At 38.8% G+C, this 4149-nt stretch overlaps 1 pseudogene; it reads right to left on the bottom strand.

Moving 5' to 3' along the window:
- Nucleotides 1-368: 368 nt before the first annotated feature.
- On the bottom strand, nt 369-734 carry LOC109377232 (60S ribosomal protein L34 pseudogene; annotated as a pseudogene).
- Nucleotides 735-4149: the final 3415 nt, after the last annotated feature.

Genomic DNA, 4149 nt, shown 5'->3' with positions numbered 1-4149 from the left:
ATTTCATGTTCATGGATTGGAAGAATCAGCATAAAGTGGCCATATTATCCAAAACAATATACAGATTTAATGCAACCTCCATCAAAATTCCAATGACGTTTTTCTTAGCCTTTTAATTGTTTTCATTACTCAAAAAAGGTTCATTTAAAATTTTTTTAAACAATTTTAATTTTAATTTTATTTATTTATTTATTTATATTGAGGAACAGTGTGTTTTTCCAGGACCCATCAGCTCCAAGTCAAGTAATTGTTTCTACTTGTGGAGGGTGCATCTTAGTGGCTCATATGGGGATCAAACTGGCAACCTGGTATTATGAGCACTGCGCTCTAATCCACTGAGCTAACCAGCCACCTCAAGGTTCATTTTTTTATTTAGCTTTCTGACTCTGTGCTTGTGTCTTCATCACTTTCACAACGACTTTCTGCTCCTCAATTTCTTTATTTATTTCTTTAGCACACTTGATCCTGTCATGGATACATTTAGCACACATGGATCCACCATAGGCCCTGCTGACATGTTTTTTTATTTAAAAAAACCTCATTAGACCTTTAGCTCTCATAGTATGAACTTTGCAAACTTGGCCTGGGCACATGCTACATGCAGATTTTGGTGCTTTCTCAACCTTCTTAGTATAAAGGTAAACAATTCTATTACCAGGGATTCAGGACAGCCTAGTTTTGTTAGAGGCTGTATTGTAGGACAGTCTCTTACTGTATATCAAATGCTGGACCATTCTGAATGACAGTAGACACCATCCCCACAAGATGCCAATGGCATTTTTTCAATAAATAGAGCAAAAAAATCATCAGATTTCTATGAAATCACAAAAGACCCTGAATAACCAAAGCAATCCTAAGAAAAGAAAAACAAGACTGGAGGTATCACACTCCCTAATTTCAACTTGTACTACAAAGCAATTTGATTATTTAAAACAGCATGGTTTTGGCAGAAAAACAGACACACAGACTAATGGAATAGAACTGAAAACCTAGAAATAAACCCACACATATGTGAGCAGATAATTTTCGACAAAAGAGCCAAAAACATACAATGGAGAAAAGAAACCCTCTTCAATAAATGGTGCTTGGAAAATTGGAAAGCCATGTGCAGAAGAATGAAACTAGACTGCTCTCTGTCACCGTGTACCAATATTAACTCAAAATGGATCAAAGACTGAAACATAAGACCAGAAACAAACTGCATAGAAGAAAGCATATGTACTAAACTTATGGACCTTGGGCTCAGAAAGGATTTTATGAATTTGACCTTAAAGGCAAGTGAAGCAAAAGCAAAAATAAATGAAGGGAACTACTTCAAACTTAAAAGCTTCTGCACAGCAAAAGAAACCATCAACAAAACAAAGAGGCAACCAACCAGATGGGAGAACATATTTACAAACAATGCCTTCAATAAAGGGCTGATATCCAAAATACATAAAGAACTTGTACAACTCAACAACAACAACAATAAAACCACAAACAATCCAATTAAAAAATGGGCAGAGGACCTAAACAGACACTTTTCCTAAAAAGACATACAGTCGACAGTTATATGAAAAAATGCCCAACTAGATATTAGAGAAATGCCAATCAAAACCACAATGAGATAGCATCTCACACCTATTAGAATGGCTATCATCAATAAGATGAGACTGTGGAGAAATAGGAAAAACCACACACTGCTGGTGGGCATGTAAATTGGTACAGTCTCTATGGAAATCAGTATGGAGGTTCCTCAATAAATTAAGAATAGAATTACCACATGACCCAGCAATCCCTCTCCTGGGTACCTTCCAAAATCTGATAACATTTATCTTTAAAGATTTATGTACTCCAATGTTCATTACAGCATTATTTACTGTGGCCAAGACATGGAAACAATCAAAGTGTCTTTCGATCATGATTGGATAAAGATGTGATGTATACACAATGAAATAGTACTGTGCCATAAAAAAAGATGAAATATTGCCACTTGCAACAAAATGGATTATCATGCTAAGCAAAAAACGTCAAACAGAAAAAGGCGAGAACCATATGACTTCAATCATACATGGGATATATAACTGAAAACAACAAAGGAACAAGACAAGAAAACAAAAAATTGTAGACACAGACAACAGAACAGTTTAGTGGTTATCAAAGGGTAAGGGGGCAGCAGTCTTGGTAGAAGAGGGAAAAGGGGATCAAATACATATATGACAATTGAAGGAGAATTGACTCTGGGTGGTGCACACACAATGTGATATATAGGTGATGTATTATAGAAATGTACACTTGAAACCTATATAAATTTACTAACCATTGTAGTCACCCCAATAAATTTAATTAAAAAACCATACCATGTGCTTACATTGGAACTTGCTATACTAGGCTCCCCCAACTCACACTACCTACATGGCATAATCACACTTCATTGCTATCATAGCCTAGCTAATTCTTTTTAATAAAACATTTTGAAGCACTGAGGAGCCATCAAATATTTTAGAGCATAAATGTAGGAAGATTCATTTGGATGATATTATGGTAACTTCACTGCATCTCTAATTTCAGAGACTCTGGTAACTTAGGAAAATCCAAAGTGTCTATCATATAGCCCAAAGTGGTAGAACAGTCTTTGATTTTGACTTGGCTTACATGGTGTCTGGTTACCTCAAAAAGTGATGAATTTAGTTTTACTACATTATTAGACATTAATTGACACAAAAAAATTAGATACCATAATTTGGGATATCACAAATACATTCATGTTTAATCTGTTTAAGTAGGATAAACCAAGAGTTGTTTCTATGAAAGCAAGAGAGACCTGTAATAGGAAACTTTTTCAGAGGCATCAATTTCTCAATGTTTTAGTGTTTTGTTTTTTTTTAACGTTGACCACTGTTGTCAATTTTTTTTAAATTTATTTTTTTAAAGATTTTATTGGGGAATTGGGGGAGGGGAACAGCGTTGCGGAATCGGGGAAAGGGAACAGACAAATTGCTGTCTTTTTGTTCTTCAGTCTAGTTGTGGAGGACATCGCTTCACTGGCCCATGTTGGTATCATTGCGCTCTTCCTGGGTGAGGCAGATTGGTTGCCAGCCTCTGGATGGCTGCTTACGGTGGCTCTTGGCAGCTCACGCTGGCTGATGGCTGCCCATGCCGGCTGCTGGTCACTCACAGTAGCTTTACGGCAGCCCACTGCAGCCTCACTGCAGCCTACACCATCTCTGGCGACTCACGGCAGCCCAGCTCCAGGTCGAGCTGTTGTTCACCAACTTAGCTGTATAGGGCTCAGCATCACTGGCCCTAATGTGGGATTTGAACCGGGGTCCTGCTGCTCAGAGCTGGCGTCCCAAATCAACTCTTAACCAACGCGCTACTCTGCCGGCCCATTTTGTTTTGTTTTGTTTTGTTTTTTTACTGTGTCCTGTTTCTGGGATGAGTGGTATGAGTGCTGCCTCTGATGTTCTCATTCATGTCAAGAACATGAGCATTCACTGCCACCTGTACTGTGTTGAAGCTGCTCTATGTATTTGGCACAATACTGTCCTTCAGGCACTTACCGATGAGTTAGAGAGAAAAATAGCACAATGTGGTTATCAATAGACATAGGTTCTGCTTTGTTTTTGGGTTTAATCTAACACTGTGGCTTGCATAAGTGTTGTGCGTGTGGTCTTTGCTCTCAAGGGAGCTTAATAGTAGCCATATCTATAGCCAGAATCATCACTTAGCAGAGAGGGAGGTAAAATTATTTATTCAACTTTCCTCTCTGTGACCTCTTCTGTCATTGGTAGGCTTTATCCCCCTTATGACTCAGAATCCTCACCTGTCACATTTGGATAAAATAATAGCTAGCGGGCTGGCCTGGTGGTTCAGTTAGTTAGAGCGCAAGCTCTGAGCAACAGGGTCACCGGTTTGATTCCACATGGACCAGTGAGCTGTGCCCAAGCTGAGCTGCTGCTGAGCTGCTGCCGGGTGGCCAGATGGCTCATTTGGTTAGAGCACATGCTCTTTTTTAAAAAAAAAATTAGTTTCAGGTGTACAAAACAGTGCAATAGTTATACATTTTACCCCTCATAGTGTGACAGCACCCCTCCCCCACCCACTGCCCCATGCCCCCTGCCCTATATCATATATATCTATTACAATTCCATTTACTCCACCCCCCAC

The sequence above is a fragment of the Hipposideros armiger genome, unplaced genomic scaffold (assembly GCF_001890085.2).
Source record: "Hipposideros armiger isolate ML-2016 unplaced genomic scaffold, ASM189008v1 scaffold_1328, whole genome shotgun sequence".
Taxonomy (NCBI): domain Eukaryota; kingdom Metazoa; phylum Chordata; class Mammalia; order Chiroptera; family Hipposideridae; genus Hipposideros; species Hipposideros armiger.
The sequence above is the reverse complement of the archived record's forward strand: the minus strand, read 5'-3'. Positions and strand labels throughout refer to the sequence as shown.